This window comes from Cryptomeria japonica, chromosome 7 (genome assembly GCF_030272615.1).
Source record: "Cryptomeria japonica chromosome 7, Sugi_1.0, whole genome shotgun sequence".
NCBI lineage: Eukaryota > Viridiplantae > Streptophyta > Pinopsida > Cupressales > Cupressaceae > Cryptomeria > Cryptomeria japonica.
Window position 1 is genome coordinate 386,309,365 of NC_081411.1, and position 19,965 is coordinate 386,329,329.

The 19,965-nt window shown below is 34.4% G+C and overlaps 1 non-coding gene across 1 annotated transcript; it reads right to left on the reverse strand.

Moving 5' to 3' along the window:
- Nucleotides 1-1,819: 1,819 nt before the first annotated feature.
- Nucleotides 1,820-1,899, reverse strand: TRNAL-UAG (transfer RNA leucine (anticodon UAG)). Its single transcript has one exon. It is a non-coding gene; the product is annotated as a tRNA-Leu (tRNA).
- Between the last annotated feature and the right edge of the window lie 18,066 nt (nt 1,900-19,965).

The following is a 19,965-nucleotide window of genomic DNA, read 5'->3' on the forward strand; positions in this document are numbered from 1 at the left end:
CCCTTCAAATAGTTTAACATTGAGATGACACTCCTTTTGTTGATATTTTCATGGAGGAATCAACAAAATTTCATATTGTATTTTGAGATGGATGTTGGGAAGTTTGTAGATGTATGGTCCTCTTAAAAATCAATAATCAATTAGACAACTAGAGAGTGAAAACCAAATATCTATGGTGATATCGACATTTTAATATGGAAGGGTTCTCCTTGTTTTCTTTGTTGCCACCCTTTTAATTAAAGAGTAAAAATACTTAATTTTTCACAATGACCTTTAGTTTAAGGGCTACAATAGTCCATACTTGAATAATCGAATGATGTATTTTGATCCAATAGAAGAAACAAGACTTCTTCTAAGGTGTTAGTCTAGGTAAGACTCTATTTCCTTCATTTTTGCGGAATGAGGATGTACTACAAAAAATAACAAATGTTATTGGGACATTTAAGACATGGGCTCCACCCAAAAAGTTGAATTCCTTAGTAGGTGTATATTTGTGAAAGTTAATCTCCTCAAGGGACTTTTTGAGTCCATTGATTTGAAATTGAAAGAATATAAATACACTTACAAGATTGATGATGCATGTATTCCATTTAAATGCATTTTTTTATCATGAACATGGACACTTTCAAAAACATTGTTCTAAAAATCCTAAAAATAATGAGAGCAAAGACAATTTTTTTTGAATACTGATAGAAAAATATTAGGTAGAGAAAAAACCTATAAGATTTTGTTAAATATCCTTCTTTCTTTTAGCCCTTTTCCATCTTGTCCTTGGATGTGGCTCCTACGGGTTTTGATGCTTCTAATATAAGCCTTTGACATAGATGGTTTAAGAAGAGGTACTTCAAGAGGAGGAAACACTTCTACCAAAAGAGACATCATTTGTTGAAGATGGTAAAGTAGACAATTTAGCCTCTTCTCTAGATGATGGTCAAATGACAAAAGATGTTATAGCTGCAAATCACTAATCTATTGGATAGATAAATATCGAAAACCAAAGATCTAAGATCTAAGATGGTATTGACATTTCCTTATGTGGGAGGGTTTTCTTCATTTCAACCTTTTTCACTCAAAGAGGAAAAATACATCATCCTTTTATAGTAACCCTCACTTTAAGTGCTCCAATAATTTGTCTTTGAATCATTTCACATTGTATTTTTGTTCCAATAGAAGAAACACCCTCTTGGATGTTTCTTTGTGTAAGATATCATTTCTTTTGTTTTTATGGAATGATGGTGCTCTAAAAACAATATGAAATGCTCTTGGGATATATAATACATGGACTCTAGCTAAAGAAGATAATTTTTTCAATAGCCTATATCTATGTGAAAGTTAATCTCTTTAGGAAACTTTTTGAGTCTATTAATATGAAATTGAAGGAATAAAATTACGCTCAAAAGATTGATTTTAAGTATTCCATTTAAATGTAATTTTTTGTGACAAACATGAACACTTTCAAAAAAATTATCCTAAAAAACATGAAATTAATGATAATGAATCGCCTTAAATCTAAATCTTCTTGAAGATAAAATTACAAGCAAACAAACCATTTTAAATTAAAAAATTTTAAAAAAGGGAAAAAAAAAGAAACAATAAAGAATTCAAATTTTTTTTATTAATATATTGTTTTGTAATTTTAAAGACAAAATTAAAAGCAAACAAACCACCTTAAATTGAAGAATGAGAAGAACTCAAAACTTTTTAATAAAAATGTTTTTATTTATACATTGTCTTGTACCTGAAAGAAATTAATTTTTATAGACTAAACTAACTAGAGAAGATCAACAAAACGTTTTACGGACAACTACAGAATTCAAAATGACAGCTGTGGGATTTGAACCCACGCCCTTTCGGACCAGAGCCTAAATCTGGCGCCTTAGACCACTCGGCCAAACTGTCGTACATGTCAATATTGTAAGTTTTAAACTAATTATTTCTATATTATTTATTAGCACGGTGAAAAGATTGATTAATATTTGCGTCTTTACGTTTGGACTGAACAAGCTGAGTTATGCTTAGAACACTTCTTCACATGTCTAATTATAAAATTGATGTTTACATTTTACATTAATGAATTGTTTATTTGCTATTTTTTATTTTTAAATTTATATAAAAAGTTTGTTGTGTAGTGAGGAGTTCACACACAATAGGTATTAGTATTCTCTTTTGTTAAATCGACAAGGATATCAATTAATGACTTTGTCTAAAGATTGAAGGTAACAAGCAATCATACAATATGTTGTAGAATGTTGATGATATGTTAATGTCATTAGATGATTCTTATTAAGCTCTTTAATGTGTACAAGAGGTGATCATTCCATTGATTTGCTAGATGTTTAAATGTATTACAGTTAGTCTTTAATTACAACTCCAAAGGTGCAAGCAAGATGTTTCATGCTTCAAGTCAACTTATAGTGGTTAAGTGTAGGGAAAACAAGCATAGCCAAATTTGAATTTGAAGTTTAAATTTTTTAAGGCTCATTCCTACAATTACATAAGTTACCTACATTATTACTATTGTAAATTGAAGATATGACCCAAGGTAGTAAATGGATTAATTGAATATAGTAAAAGTAGTTTTTGAGAATAAGTGTCATTGGAGCTAATTATGAATTAGACTATGTGCTATCTCTTAATAGAAATCAAATGATAAAATAAAAAAAGTGACCTCAAAATAATTCACCATTAAATTTTCTACCCACTTTGGATTGCACGCGAACTACCATGAGAATGCATCCAAAATTAAAGTCAAGCATCCAACATAAAAGTAAATATTAAGTTACTCATAATAGGATACAATTATAGATGTAGACATTGGTGAGAAAATAGGTGTTGTACACCTTCCATAACGTTATGTAATTGTAATATTTTATTTATTATGTGAGTTGCACATGGACGTGTAAAGTGTAGAGATTCCCTTAGAATATTCTCAGAGTCACTTGATGAGTTGTATTGTAACATTGAGATATATTATTGTAATTATTTAATATTGGGAAAAATAAATTTAATAAAGTACCCACTATTAGATGTGGGGGCAATAGGTAAGTAGCCCATGGTTTTAGCACATGGTTTTGATGTAAGACCACTTGGTGGTTTTGTGGGAGCTTGTGCCTATAAAAACAACCACAAGGGTAGTTGTTTGGCCAAGCCAAGTTAGCATTTGTGGAGGTTGGAAGTATGACATGAGATGTGTGGTTACATGCGTATTCACATGGAGTGCTTGTTGATGGCTAGGGTTTCAAAGGCTTTCATGGTTATATTTTTAATTTTGCATTGCTAATAATACATGGATAGTAAATGGATTTGGAGGTTGACTTTTTACCTCATGAGGGTGTTCCCAGGTTATTTCTTGTGTCATCTTTGATGGGTATGTTGTATATTCTTTGCATATATATTCTAAGTGTTTATTTGCTTGATTTTTCAATTGGGTTATGCGGAAATTGTCATTTGTATGGCTGCAAGTTTCCTTTCACACATCACTTTGATACATTCTTCCTTGTCATGAGTGCTCCATCTAAAATCTTATAGGGTGAAAAGAAAGAAGATCTAATGATTGACATCTATAAAGTATTAAAAAAAATGTAAAATATAAGTACTATCTATTTACAATGAAAGCGAAAAGAATATTGCTCATAGACAATTAGCATGATATTACATTTGTCATCTATAACATACAATCAAAGGGAAGATGGTAATACATTGTTTAATGACAACTTATATAATACTATGTAAATAACTAAAATGACAATACACTCAACAACTAAAAAATGAATGGGTGTGCGATAGTCTCTACATGAACAATTCCAAAAGATTAGAGTTACCATTTTTGTATGTCACCCCAATTAGTTGTATTCATAAAATGGAAAAAAAAACTTGGAGGAAAAGAAAAATATATATAGAAAATGATGCAATCATGTAATACTAATAAGAAATAATATAAAAATGTCATTATCTAACAACCATATACGATGATAAAGAGGAAAGATGCCCCAAGTCTTGCCACCACTTAGGACCATAAATTAAATGCTCCAAAACCATGAATACCTAGATAAGTATCTTAGAAGCACAAATAAATATGTTATTCTCATGATAAGAATTAGGGAAAAATACAATCATCATGGTAGCCCAAGATATAATCATAGTTAGTATAAGCATAAATAATCAATAAATTTAGAGCATGAACATAAATTTAGACCAAGAAGTTGTTGTGATGTGGACTTGTAAAAGAATCTCAAGATCTATATATGTATGTCTAATTATTTTTTTGTAAATTGAATCTAAAATGGAGGAAATCTTAAGAGTACTAGAATTTTAGATGTATATGGTGTTAACACAATCCTCCAAATATTTGACATCAAGGGTTATCTGATGAAAGAAACATGTATCATATTAAGAACATAAACTAGAAGTCCCAAATAATGGGTTTTGAATTTTCATAAATTGATTCTTTTCCATTTATATTCTTGGGATTAGATTAAAGGATCAAGTCACCTATCTCAAAATCATGCTAAAGGATACATTTATGATATATCTTTTTTATTTGTATTTGGTAGTCACCTATCTCAAAATCACGATAAAGGATAGTTTTATGATATATATTTCAGATTTGTATTCAATAGATTAGCTATGACATGAACACTATGTTCATTTATTGTTTCAATTATTTTTCAAAAATTCTCTTTGTATGTGTTATCATCAATAATACCTTGAATGAGACACATGTAAAGAGAGAATTTATAACTTGAGGGGTTGAAAGATATACAATCAAATCCTAACTGTTGGATGTTTATTTTAGAGTAGTTTCCTTTATTTCAATGTGTTAATCTAAGTAATATATTAATAAACTAATAGTGAAATGAGAATGATAAAGTGTAAGTAAATAAGAAGAGAAAAGATATATAACATCCATAAAAGTAGGAGGGACACCACCTTAATTTTTCTCTATGTGATCAACTAACAACCAATTATAAGAGCCTAGGAAATGTTGTAGAAAGGCTAGTGGGATGAGATAATAGTGGAGACCATGGTCAATGTTAGGTGTTACTGAATTCTTTAGACTTAGACATGGGAATCAAAGACCCTAAAAAATTATGCTTGGTCTAGGTTATGTGCTAGCGGTTGGTGCTCTAGAATCCTTTAAAACTATATCAACTTGTGCTAGTAGGGATTTGGTATTGACACAAGGTGCCTTTATGGAAAAAAATAGTCTAGCACTAGAGATGGTAGGTTTGTAGTTGTAATGGTGAAAAATTAGGGTTTCCACCATAGAAGGACGAAAGACCACTAATTTTTACTTGGTTACCACTACATTAAAAGAGGGAGGTAAACCCAATGGATCTAGCCACAAATCGACAAGGATAAGGGTTGAGAATTCTATTCAATTTGATTAGATTGTCCTCTTTTAAGTTGAATTGTGAAAATGTTGAAATTAGGGTAAATGTGTTGGAATTTATGTAAAAAACACATGAACAGTAAGTTTCAGTAGTCAGATTGAGCAACGAACTTGGATTTGAGGATTATAAGAGTATTCAGACCTGTTCCCAGAAAGAGCTCCTAATTTGTTGTGACCATAACAACGGTCACTCTAGTCCCTTGCACTTTTCACACTAAAATGGGGAATTGATTCATCACTGTAAATAAAGCCAATTCTGAATATTGTTGCTGCGTACTCGTTCCTATTCACGTGCTAGAGAAGGAAAATAGGTTGGGAATAGGGGTTTGCCTAAGTCAAACCCCAGTTTAGGATTTAACCTTGAAATTGAAATGAAATATAATTGAATTTCAGTAATGAAAATGTTCTCATTTTGAGGGAGGTGTTGAATATTGACTGAAACACAAATTCTATACCTCCTTGTGAAGTTTTGTTTGTCTCCACATGGAATTAGGGTTTCATGAAGTCTTCTCTAATGCAGAACATGAATGTCAACTCCAATGCTTGAATCTTGACCTTATCTTTGCTCCAATTCTTGAAAGAAGACTGATTGTTTGCTCACTTTAATTTGAATGCTTGATTGCTTGAATTGATTGATCAATATGATTGTCAGATGTCGAATGTATATGCAAATGAGAGGGATAGACCTTTTTTTATAATTACCCATTGAAAAAAAATTTAATTTTCCGACATGGACCAACATGGGGTCAGGATCCTGCCCAAATTTTATGACTGTTAAAGGGCCCAAAAATGGGTCCTAATTGGGAAGACCAGGGTACTAGCATCCTGGTCTCGACCGATCAAGCACCATAATACAGGGGGAAATGAAGTGCAGGGGTAAAAAATATGGCAAATATGCATGGTATGAGTAGAATCAAGTCTCAGATCAAGCCTTATTATTTGTGTATGTGAGCATCTTGACCCTTATTATTCTCTTCACTTTCTTCTTGACTTGAATGTGCTCATATCTTGTAAAATATCCACAACAAGAAACACATGTTTTCTTCATATTTTCATAATCCTAGGAAAAATCTATAGAATTGTGAAAATTTATGGGAAATTATTCTCCTCACAATCTTGTGGTGTTGGCTTCCTATGTCTCATTATCATTCAATTCATCAAACTATGCACTCAAGCTCTTGAAGGTAGTGTTGGGAGACTTCTCCAAGGTGCAACATTTACATTTACACTTGAAATTCTAGACCTCACACATGGATTTCCACTATGGGAGGGTAGATAATAATATTCACGATGCCAATAACCCTGAATGGGTTTACATGAAGGGTTAAAAAGAGGACCTACCTTTGATAGGGCACCCAACATTTAGCTCCCAAGTCAGGTGCACTAGGACCAAACTCTACCATAGACATATAAGAAGTGATTAGATTGCTTGCAACTATCTTAGCTTATAAATTAAAGTGCCTTTTGGAAAGGATCTCATGGTGATGAGATAGAGATTCTTGTTAGACCTATTTGAAGCATCATATGTTGTATGGACCTGAGACATAAAATTCATCATGTCTTGCATGTCTTCCATGGTTGGAAGTGTAGCATCATAAAGTGTAACCTTGTACAATTTTACACTACTTTTTGTGCCCTTGCAGTAGTGTGTTTTCTCCTAGTTCTTATCCAAGCCTATTTGTAGCCTTTGTACTACAAACTTGATGTCATTTGCCTGCATAGTGATCTGAACCTCTATCTTGGGAAGGGTGCACCCAATCTATGTCTTGTTCACCTTGTTTTGGATGGGTGCCTAGAGCATTCTTGTCCCTCAAATTGAGCCCAAATTTAAATATATCAGTGCTCGCTTCTCACTAGTTGGTTTCCATCCTCGATGTCTCAAGATGACAATTGGGGGTCGGCCTAAATTTATGAAATACCTTAAGAACCCTATATAAGAGCTTTATTTGAATTAAATTTCACATCCATCCACAAATATCACAAGAATTCACATTCCATCCATGATATCAAGCATCAAGGTGAAATTTCATCGCACCAAATCATTCAAAGTGTTCTTTAGATTTAGACATTATGGAGCAACAAATTACAACAATCTTCATGCAAGCATGCATTTATGATTGAGTCATTTATGTCTTATTATGTCATGTCATATTATTACATCAACACTTGTAATCACATTCAAAGAGCCTTGTATCATCAACCTTCATCAACTTCATAAAGCTTGAGGTATAATATCCAATATTCTACTTCAACATTTCCAATTTAATTATAGGGTTAATTCCAAACTTAGGATTTGACCTAGGGAAATTGTTGAACACACCACGAGATTGAGAGGAGGGGTGAATTAGTCTGAGCCTCAAAAGTACTTAATTCCTGGTAATATAAATATAATTTGATACAAGGTTGCCTCTAGAACCCACTTCTCTTTAGAGGACTTGTAGAACTAAAGAGCACAACCTTAGGGCAAGATACAAGTGACTTGTAAAGTTGAAACACACTGTTTCATGGAAAGATACAGAAAGTTGACAAGAGACTCATCGTCTTTCAACTAGAAAGGAATAGCTGAATTGAAATGAACAAGATATAATGATCATGAAATTTTCCTTCAACCACTATGTCAAGTGACCAATATAATGGCAAACACATCTGGCTTCAAATACTATCTCAGAACATTGTCACACTGAAGATATCATCATCAAAGCTCTGCGTAGAAATCTTTCGCACATCTCCAATACCAAAACTTCTTGAAAATTATTCACACCCACTGCACATCAATTCACACTCATTCCATACCTTCACTTAAAAATCCACACTCCTTTGTATTCAAGATAATCATCAAAACCCTTAACTAAGTCAACCACAAATAGAATAAACAATATTACATAAATTTGGCCACCTGAACCAATAACAACCATTCCATTCCACACTAGGAGATAATGAGGATCCAAAACATTATAACACTTCTATTTCAAATGATTCTAATGAACCGCACATGCTAATACATCTTCAAAATTAAGTATCAAAAGAAACATGTAGATGAGCATTAAAGCACGTTAGCTAGTTGGCAAAAAATAAATCTCTAATGAAAATTGCATAATGCAGATTTATACACCATGGTGAGACTAAAAAAAAAACCATACTCATCATCCAAATAAAACCAAGACCAAAAGAATATGATCCAAGTATGATGCAACATCACAGTTAGTCAGAGACTAGACTAGTTGACAACATTGAACTCAAAAATTTATAAATCCACTTGCCAATCAAATTATCACCTGAAAAATGGATCGGAACGCTGCATAGACCACATGAAAAAATCCTCCAAACCACAACACTTGAATCCATATATTTGGAAGCCACTAGGCATTCTCTAGTCCTATTCTAACAGACAACCTTACTATCAAAAACATCAACAACCAAATTTTCCAACTAAGAAATAGAGGACTTGCAAATATGATAGTGCAATATACATAGAATATAGACATTATATTCAGAACCATATTACATAATATTCACATACTGAAGGAATGCAAGCCATTCTTCCAATGGGACATTAATTTTTGTTTCTTGCATATTGAGACTTCCACTATACCATCCTTACTTCAACATCGATGATGACATAGGATATGTTGACAACAATGACAAAGAAGTACAACAACCCAAGTCTCGAACAAAAACACCTATCAACAACACCATTTTTCCCTTTTGTGTGTGCAAGTGACATGATCTAGCGATGACATATATAGATTTGAGAAGAGTAGACCGAGACACATACAATCAACTTTTGTAAAGATAAAAATCGAAGGACAAGGTCACCCTGGGCAAATTTTTTCTGACATTTCTAGCAAAAATTTGGAGAAACACTCATAACAACATCCTAATCTTGGAAACATATCTGTTATCCATATTTGACACTCTAAGGATAATGGTGACCCAAGAAAAATTATCCAACACTTTAGATACTAGAATCGAACACAAGTTCCTCTCTACTTCCTCTTTCCACATTTGTGCTTATGTCTACATATCTAATCTAAGGCTACTTGTACATGCCATTTTTTGTTGATTTCGCCTCTTTAGCCATAGATCTAGCATTCAATTCACATATTTTCCATATTTCATTTTCAACTCAAATAATATAGAAGTCAATTACCATTAAACCTCTCTTCAAACATTTGAGATTGAATATATTAACTTCATCCCTGCTTAATGTAAAAAGAGTGAGAAGTAGGCTCATTCCTTATTTACATTGCTAAACTAGTGAATGCCTATATTACACTTATTAAAGGTGATTGAAGAAATACAACTTTATGATGAATTCACTCTAGGAGTTAGAGAAAAATAGTATGAAAAATTGGTCATCTAAATGAGAGTATTATGGTATGAGAATGGTAATAAGTTTTAGGAGGCTAAGATCAGAGTTGCAAATGCTACTTGATCTACTATAGATTCGCCCCTTGTTATGAAAATCAATTGTGTCATCATCGAGAGGTATTAACACCTTCATGATCTTCCACACCAATCTCTTCCATTGTTTCTCTCCTTATCACTCCACTCTCACCTTATCTCTCCATGTCTCCTTCACCTTATCACTCCAATATTTCCTCACTCCTTATCTCTCCAGAAATGAGCATCTTATCACTTCGAACCTCTAACACTTGGAAGGGCACAACAAACTAGAAGAGACATTAATGCTTCACTAATGAGAACACCACTTGCAAGTCTCGGGAGAAGCATGGACACTAATCGCAGGAGGAGACCAAGTCAGTCGTCAACAATATCTCCACAACACAAAATTTATGGTATGCATACATATCTAGGTACCCCTAACTTGTTGGGATCAAAGGTTATCTTGATGGAGAGTAGATTATGCAAACACATTTTTTTCCACTTTAATGACAAGAGGAGATAAGTAAAAAAGATAATTATTTGGTTGACAAATGTTTTTTTGGATATACAACAAAAAAAAATTCAGTAAATGAGGCTAGAGGAGATAATCAAGAGGTTGGAAACCCATGTGCACACAACACTAAAATAAGTGAGAAGCATGGTCCCTTAAATTTTCATTGGAATATTATTTTCACCATTCCAATTGTATAACACATACTTCAGGGCCCGCATTATACTAAAAATGGTGTACAAATACACATATTATCTCAAAAAAGGAGTATAGAGAATAATGAGGCAAGGTATAGAACAAATCTAGAGAATGATCTATAAAGGTACTAGGAAAATTTTTGGACAAGGTATGATCATCACATGTAAGATTCAAGAAGAAAGTAGAGCACTAGTGTACATTATGCAAGGGAGCACCTTGGTCATTATATTTAAAAAAAACCAGAGTTTAATACTAATAGAAGAACGTTATATAAGATAATCAAAAGAAAAAGGATAATACAACAATGATTATATATCTCATATGATATAATAAATAGTTTCTCTTGTGGAGGCCTTGAGGTATTGGAAATAAAGTGGATATAGAAGGGTTGAGAGGAGTAGAAGGATAAGAAACACGAAATAGTAAATTATTGTTTGGGAGAAGTTTATAAGGCAAAATAAGAGAAGGTTGATAAAAATAATGGATTGGATCTTTAACTTGGAAAGAGGTGTCACATATAGATGGAAGGAAACGATGTGTAGGGAATATTTATTATCTCTAGAAGAGATGAGATAGAGGTAGCGAAATAATGAAAATTGAGGCAAGAGGAGCATTCCAATGATCATCATGGATAGGAATTTAATCATAACTACAATAATATCACTGAAGGAGTCAAAAGAGAGAGCATCAATAGAGTTGAGAGCACTTTTAGGAGAAGAAGTAAATCAACAAGATAACCTTGAATTTCACTTAATGTGGCACTTGAAATTATCATTAATATTATTTTGCTTAAGGTGTTCCTTAATAATACACTTTTACATTGAAGAGTGAGTGTTATGAGAAGGATAAGAATAAAATATACAATGAAGAGTAATAGACATGGCAATAATTTGGATGGAATGATACAATAAATTAATTAGTTTATTGATCTTGAATTTAATTTAATATGATGAAATAAATTAGTTATTAGCAATATAAGAGCATAAAAAAAGAATCATGATAAACAAAAGATCATACATACAATGAATATTATTAATATACATGAGAAACTCTTTCAAGTAAAAAAATAACCACAAAAGAGAGAAGAATTTTCTATTAATCTCAAATACAAGAATACATAAAAAACTCAACTTATCTATTCAATCCTTATCTCCTTACACCTATAACACAACCTTTCTTCAAACTATGAATACAAATAATTCTTCTTGCCCATCCATGTGAATTTATTTATAGGAACATCACTATAGGAAATTATAAGTGGTTTAAACAAATAATGGACATAAAATATTGGACTAACTACCTTGAAAAGGTCCATTTTTTTTTTCTCAAGGCTTGCTACTCTTGAACTCGCCCCCAAACCCACTATCCTAGGAAATGCCCTAGGTCCCCTAAAATTGTGAATGATTATACAATCCATTCTAGGTGTAGAAAATTCCAAATGTACAATAGAGTCCTAACATATTCTAAGTTCCTAAGGATGACTTATCCCCTTATTCCATTCCCATTACAATTAATATTTCCAAGTATCTAGAGGAAAATTCCACTTCATATGTGCCTCTGATTCCCACATGGTGTTCCATTTGGCCCATTCCATGATCATTAGAGATATATACATTAAATATTATCTACAAATATTTAATCTTAAATAGAATGATCAGTATTACAACAATATTTACAAGGGATTTCAAGGTAAATAACACACGTATCCTGAAAAGAAGTGGGGTTATTTATAAAAAATAAGTTCTTGTAATGTATATGAACCTAATGAACATTTTAAACCTAGGGATCATTAGAGAAAGGATCCTCAAGGGTAAATAAATGTATAGCATCAATAGAGATTCATGGTCTATTTGGAAAGGAAGTATAAATAAGTGTAGATATTGGATCTGTCACAACCCTCCTTTATCACTTTTTTTGATTTAAAATACAAAACTCTATTTATATTCTTTGGATGAATTATGGAATGAATGTTGTAAGGGAATAAATTAATAAACCACACACACATGGAAAATGCATATATATTTTAAAATTGTTATTTAATTTCCCTCACCCAAATTAAGGCACATGTTGTAGGAGGAATAAGAAGCTTCTAGAGGCTTCTCCACCTCCTTGCATGTAACTCCTCCCACTAAGCCTAATTAATTTGCATGGAGGCCAAATTGGGAGAAGAATCTCTTTTTTAAATTAAAAAAATAGGTAGTGGGAAAAGGGTAATTTCTTTTATAAAATGGGAACAAGTTTCAAAGGAAAAGCTAGCTAATCTTGATAAGAAATTTCTACAAGTTGAATTCTCTTGGGTAGTCCACTTCATTGGCAGCAAGGATTTTGTTGGAGGATTTTCTCTTCAACTTGGAGGATCAAGGAAGACTCCACACCATCTTCAAGCATCCAGGTTCCTCCAACTTAGTTCATGCATCTCATTTTTATGGTAGATTAGATTTTAGTAGATTAATTATGAGTACGAAATTTATTTGTATTTTGTTAAAGAATTAGTTTAGATTTTGTAGAAAATGAGAGTCAAGATTTAAATAAGATTCATTGTTGAAATTTCTTGATATGAAATTAGTCCCTAAGATTTTGTAAATAATGAGATTTATTGTTAAATAAGATTCATTGTTTAAATTTTTGATAAGAATGTAGTTTCAGATTTTTAGAAAATAAAATTCATTGTTTTGATAAGAAAATTGTTTCAGATTTTTGTAGAATGAAATTCATTTTTTTTGAAATAAGATTCATTGTTTAAATTTTTAGTTTCCGATTTTAGAGAATAAAATTCATTGTTTTGATAAGATATCTGTCTCAGATTTTTTTAGAATGAGATTCATTTTTTTGAAAATAAGATTCATTAGTTTTAGATTTATTATTCATTGTTTTGATAAGATATCTGTCTCAGATTTTTTTTAGAATGGGATTCATTTTTGAAAATAAGATTCATTAGTTTTAGATTTATTTTTCATTGTTTGATAAGAAAATTGTTTCAGATTTTGTAGAATGAAATTCTTCTTTTTAATGCTGATAAGAAATTAGTTTCAGAGTAAATGGAAATTAGATTCATTTTATTTTGATAAAAATTAGATCTCCCTGTGTGTATAAATAAATCTCCTCTCTCTGTGAACGAATTTTCCCTGTGCAAAGAAATGGATAACTCTCTCTGTGAATGAGATTTTTCCTGTGTAGAGAAATGAATTCCTTTCTCTGTGAATAAGTTTTCCCTGTGTAGGAAACAGAAGAAATGGAGAAAAGAATTAAACTCTCTTTATCTGTAAATGTATTTCCCTGTAGAAAAACAAAGAAATGAGAAAAAAATCCTCTGGTTTCTGCTTCATTTTACCTCTGAAATTTATTACCCTGCTTTGAGTAATCTTCAATAACTCATTAAAATTAAATTTATTACTCCTGTATGAGATATAAGAAAAAGATAATAATAATAATATAACATTTATGTACTCATATATATATATATATATATATATATATATATATATATATATATATATATACATATATAAATTAAAAAGAACAAAGGCAAGAAAAAAACCCCATCAAACGTAGGAAAATCTCCTTAAAACTCCGTAACGCACGGCTTTCCACGTACTCGGTCGCAGTCTGCATGGACGGTTTCAATAAACCGTCGCAGGGTACGGGGGGGGGCCCACGTCATCCCCTCATCCCTGCGGACCTGCGACTGCAGGGCCGCAGGGGTGATGGGACCCGTGGTCCCCACCCCGCAGCCCCTTTGTATTTACAACAAAAACTTTTTTTTTAAATTCGATTTTTTTTGTAATTTAAAGTTGAAAGTTTTAAATTGTTTTTTTTGATAATAATAAACTAAGTTAATTACCATCTAGTTAATTTTTAAGGTTGATAATAATGACATTTAGTGATGATTTTGTTTTCCTTAGTGTACATTTAAGGATATTGACTTTCAATTAAAAATGGGATTAATGATTGTAATTAAACTATCCTTATAGACTTTAAAATCGTAGACTATATTCTTCAAAAAAAAAAATTAAGAAATATTGGGACGCTTGATTTGGTCCTTAGAGATTAACTTACCTTATTGCAAATATTTAGATTTGACCGTCATTTTGGACTCCCTAAGTCATCTTACATCATGGATTAATTGCTTTCGTTCATAGCATGCGAATTATTATATCTTTCATGCAGTTACTATTATGCAAGTTTCATTTGTTATGCAAATTTCACTTCAGGTAGTTACTTCCATTGTTTACGCTTCATTTTGTTATTCGTAGTTAGAAAACTAAATAAAGGAAGTTGGAAAACCAAAACTAGCAGCGTTCGGTATATATGGTGCCTCTGGGTCACGCTTACGGGTAATGCCGTCGTGTTGAACTACTGCACTTAACGCCTAATAAAGCTGCATTAACGACGTCTGTGGCATCGTCCCTATAAATCATCGGGGAGTAATAAGGGACATTTGGAAGATAAAAATCCAAGGGGCGGGTAATCCCTCTTGGATCGATAATTTAATAAGATAACTTTTAATTGAATTTCACACCCGTTGAGATAAACCATAGTAAACCCCTCTTAGGGATGGACTAGTTAAGAGCTCTCATGAAATTGACTTTATTTATTTATTTATTTATTCACCTCGAAGGGATATTGGTGATTTGCAATTGGGCGACATTCATGTTAAGTACTAGGATCTAGTTTTTTTTTTTTAGGCCACAAGCAATAGGCCATCTTGAGCCTTCGCTTAAGTGCTACCTTCGTGGGTAGCAACCGCAGAGAAACTGTCTGGGACACTGACCCTAGAAAGGGTTGCGTACCCACAAAATCAGTTTACATCAAACCATAGATTAGAAAATAGAACTACATACTTTACGCCTTGATCCCGCGCCGAAGCGGGTATGTAGGCAGTCTTGGGACGGAGTTGTCCCTCGTACTCAGGCGTTCGTGGGTGGGGTCTAGGCTTGGTTGAGTAAGAATCCTAATTGAAAGATAAGTTAATCAAATTTAATTCAATGCATACTCGGAAGGAATCCCGTATGGATTCGCTTGACTTCCCGAGGCTTTAAGCCAAATTCCAAGGCGGAATTCAAGCTTGTATTATTTTCTTATTACTCCTAAGGACGGCGACCTCGGTGCATTCTTGTTAGAAGAATGTAGTACTTAGTGAGTGGCTCAGGACCCGAATGGTCCCGATGAGTCTAAGTCTCTGGCCAGAGCATCTCCTATCCCGTTTGGATGGATGCCTACCCCGTATGGGTAGATGCCTATCCCGTATTGGATAGATGGAATTTACGTCTCGTATGGACAATTGCCTAACCCGTATGGTTAGAAGCTCATCCCGAATGGATGAATGCCCAATCCTATTGGATGGATGCCCAGAGTATGCAATTGAATAAAACATAATAAAGAAAAAAAAATATACTCAATTTTTGTTGGATGAATCATGGTGGGTTATTACATGTGGTATCAGAGCAAAGGTTCAAATCTAGGCCTTGTGCTCACTTCAATTTATTCAACTAAGGGAATGTTTTACAATAATAGAAATTAAATTTTATTCTTCAGAAAGAAACTAACTACATAATTTAACTTCCAGGTAAAACCTCGAATGGCAAGAGGAAGAGGAAGAGGAAGAGGAAGAGGAAGAGGAATAGGAATGGGTAATGGAAGACGTACTAGGAGTCAAAGGGAGGAAAACCATGAGGAAAACCATGAGGAAAACCATGAGGAAAACCACGAAGGGAACCATGAGGAAGACCATGAAGAGGCTCGACACAACCTAGGGAATAATGGAGATGGGGTCCAAGCTATAATCGACCTTCTAACCGAACAAAGAGATAAAATCAACTTCCTGGAACAATCACTGCAGGACCTTAGGGAAAGGCAGAATGACTATGAGAATAGAAGTGGTACCGAGAATGGAAACCCTGGTAGCAATCAAGGAAATGTGATGGGTAATGGAAAGGAAAATAACATATTAGAACTCTCCAAGGATTTGAAGAAAATCACCCCTCCTAAGTTCGATGGGAGGCAGATTGGTGAAGGGGCTGAGAATTGGCTAAATGAAATGGAGAAATATTTTGAGCTAAGAGATTTCAGCGAAACAACTAAGGCTTTATGGGGCTCCTATCAACTCACAGGGGAGGCGGCTAGTTGGTGGACCAACACCAAGGAACAAAATGGGTATAACAGGGATACAATCACATGGGATCAATTTGTTCACCATTTTCGAGATAGGTGGCTTCCTCAATTGTTCTTTGATGAGAAAGTGACAGAATTCCATAACCTACGTCAAGGGTCCCTATCCGTTCAACAATATTGGGATAAATTCGCCAAGTTGCTTAAGTATGTGCCTATGTACCAAAGGGATGAAGAAGGCCAAGCAAGGAAGTTCATTTTGGGGCTGAATACCAACATAGGGGCAGAGGTTGACATGCATGGACCCAGAAATATGAATGAAGTACTTGAAAAGTCCCTAAGGCAAGAGAGGAAGATTCAGACACTAGCAGGACGAAACTATAATGGGAATCACTCATTCAAAAGGAAGCAAGAATTCAATGGAAACACTAATTTCAACAAGGGTCAAAGGAATAACTCTTCCGAAAGGAGACCACCGCCTAATCAATATCAGAGGAATGGAAATGATAATAACAGGGGCAACAATAATAGGGGCAATGATAACAGGGGCAATAATAGCAGGGGCAATGATAACAGAGGCAACTATAACAGGAATGACCAGCAGAACAGGATAACTTATCCACCCAGGGGAAATGAAACAAGGAATGATCCCCCTAGAAATCAAGGTAGGAGAGGTCCTCCAGGCGGATGCTTTATGTGCGGGGAAAATCATTTTGCTAGAGACTGCCCCAGGATGCAAGGACAAATTAGAGCCAATCAACCCCAACAAGGGCCCCAACAGAGGATTCATGCAGCAGTTAGGAACCAAAGAAGAAGATACCAGAATGTCCCCGTGGAAACTACAGGTACACTATTTGAACAACCAATATCAATTCTAATTGACACGGGATCATCTGAATGTTTCATCTCACCTGAATTAGTGAACAAATATGCATTTAAAGTTAATCAAATGGAGTCATCATGGACGGTTCAATATGGGGATAAGGCAACTAGAGAAGTAACTAAGTGCTTACCAAGGGCAAAGGTACAATTCCCTGAGTTCGAAACAAGGGTAGATCTCTATGTGGCACCCTTAGGATTATATGATGTAATTATGGGAATGAGTTGGTTAGCAGACCATCAAGCTAATGTAGATTGTTATAGCAAAATTGTTGAATGTTTGGATGATGGGGGGAAAAGGGTCAAAATCCAAGGAAAGTTTAAACCCATTAATGTAGAAACTATCTCAGCAATGCAATTAAAGAAGGAAAGGAGAAGAGGAGGACAAATCTTTATGGTCGAATTTGATGAAGGGAAGGAGGAAAATACACCAACATTTGAAAATACCCCTTTCTTAAGAGAGTTTAGGGATGTTTTTCCAGAAGAACTACCCGGTTTACCCCCTAAGAGAAAGTTTGACTTTTCTATCGAAGTACTCCCAGGAGCTGAACCAGTATCAAAGGCACCTTACCGGATGAACACTACCGAATTACAAGAGCTCAAAATGCAATTAGAGGAACTCTTAGCTAAGGGATTAATAAGGCCAAGTGTATCACCATGGGGAGCGCCAGTTTTATTTGTTAAGAAGAAGGATGGAACCTTAAGGCTATGCATCGACTATAGGATGTTGAACAAAGTTACCATAAAGAATAGGTATCCCTTACCTCGCATAGAGGACCTTTTTGACCAAATGAAAGGAGCGGCAGTTTTCTCCAAGATAGATCTTCGGTCAGGGTACCATCAACTCAGAATTAAGGAAGAAGACATTCCAAAGACAGCTTTCAGGACGAGATATGGACACTATGAATTCACAGTAGTTCCTTTTGGAGTAACTAATGCCCCAGCTGCATTCATGAACCTGATGAATAGTGTATTCCATGACTACTTGGATAAGTTTGTTTTGGTATTCTTGGATGACATTTTGATTTATTCTAGAAATGAAGAGGAACATTTAGCGCACCTACAGATTGTTTTGCAAAGATTGAGAGAACATAAGTTATATGGAAAATTGTCCAAATGCGCCTTCTTTGAGGAAAAGATTCACTATCTTGGGCATATAATATCGAAGGAAGGAATAGCAGTCGACCCAGATAAAATAAAGGCGATAGTAGAATGGCCAATCCCTAAGAATGTTTCAGAGGTAAGAAGCTTTATGGGGCTAGCAGGTTACTATAGGAGGTTTGTGGAAGGATTCTCTAAGATAGCAAATCCCATCACCTCGTTGCAACGGAAGGGCAAAAGGTTTGTATGGACCGAGCAAAGTGATAAGGCATTTCAAATCTTGAAGGGAAAACTAACTTCAGCACCCATTCTAAAGGTACCAGACCCAAATGGACACTTCACAGTTGTAACAGATGCTTCTATTGAAGGGTTAGGAGGGGTACTTGTCCAAGATGAAGGGGTAGTGGCTTATGAATCTAGGAAGCTAAAGACTCATGAAGTCAATTATGCACCCCACGACTTAGAGTTGGCAGCAATTGTGCATGCCCTGCAAAAGTGGAGACATTTCTTACTAGGGAAGCCCTTTGAGCTTAAGTCGGACAACCAAGGGCTAAAATACATCTTTACCCAACCTCACTTAAATGCCAGACAAAGAAGGTGGCTAGAGTTCTTAAGCGAATATGACTTTGAGATCGAATATATTAAGGGGAAAGAAAATAGGGTGGCAGATGCCTTAAGTAGGAGAAGACACTTGATGACTATAGCAACCTTCAAAACCTCTTTCAAAAAGCAAGTAATGGATGAACAAGGACATGACCCATGGTATGAGCAAGTCGAATTAACTATAAGACACAACCCGACCGACCCTAAGGTTGAAGGGTACACATTTGATGAAGATGGGCTACTCAGATACAATAACAGAATCTATGTTCCTAATCCAGGGAATTTAAGGGAAGTAGTTTTATCGGAGGCTCACAATGCCCCTTATTCAGGCCACCCAGGAGTTAACAAACTTTATGCAGATCTAAAGAAGTTATACTTTTGGCAAGGGTTGAAGAACGATATTGTCAAGTATGTAGCCAAATGTTTGGAGTGTCAAAGAGTCAAGGCAGAACATAGGCACCCAGCTGGATTGTTACAATCGCACGATGTACCCCAACATAAGTGGCAAGTTATTAGTATGGATTTTGTACAAGGGCTACCCATGTCACCTTCTAGGCATGATGCAATAATGGTGGTAATTGACAAGCTCACTAAGGTGGCACACTTTATACCAGGAAATCTGACAGATGATGCACCCACCTTGGCTAGACGTTTCATTAAGGAGATAGTTAGGTTGCACGGAGTACCAGAGAAAATCATATCAGACAGAGATGCAAGATTCACTTCCAGGTTTTGGACCACACTTCAATCAGCCCTAGGGACTCAACTAAATTTTAGCACCGCATAC